Here is a 642-nt window from a genome sequence, read left to right as displayed (position 1 = left end):
GAAGGCTGATCATTCAAGACGTATAAATCATTAACTAAATAACCATTACCATAGTAAATATCGTCTCGATAAATCATCAAACTCGAGTTCTCAATCACAAATCGAAAACCATCCATATCCAGACATGAAATAGAAATAATGTTTCTGCTAATCGCAGGCACATAGTAACAATTACTAAGTTCTAAAACAAGTCCAGAAGGCAGATGCAAATCATAAATGCCAACACACAATGCAACAACTCTTGCTCCATTTCCGACGCGTAGATCCGCTTCTCCCCTAGCCAACATCCTACTTCTTCTTAGTCCCTGCACATTTCCACAAATGTGTGAGGCACTTCCGGTATCTAATACCCACGAAGATATAGTACAGATGTTAGCCTCTATAACGTGGATACCTGAGACAAAAGCTTCACCAAGCTTCTTGTCCTTCAGATCCTCCTGTCCAGACACTCCGCAGTAATGACAGTCACCCTTATCGGACTTAGGCTTAGGCGTAGAGGAAACTTTTGCCTTTTTCGCCACATTTTTCTTGGTTTTACCCGCCGCTTCTTGCTGGAGTTTTTCTCCACAGCAAGCACAGTCTTGGGCACCACGATATCCTGCTCAGCCGATTTCAGCATCCCATGCAGTTCGGCTAAGCTCT

This window comes from Tarenaya hassleriana, unplaced genomic scaffold (assembly GCF_000463585.1).
Source record: "Tarenaya hassleriana unplaced genomic scaffold, ASM46358v1 Cleome45, whole genome shotgun sequence".
In the NCBI taxonomy this organism is placed as follows: Eukaryota; Viridiplantae; Streptophyta; class Magnoliopsida; order Brassicales; family Cleomaceae; genus Tarenaya; species Tarenaya hassleriana.
The sequence above is the reverse complement of the archived record's forward strand: the minus strand, read 5'-3'. Positions refer to the sequence as shown.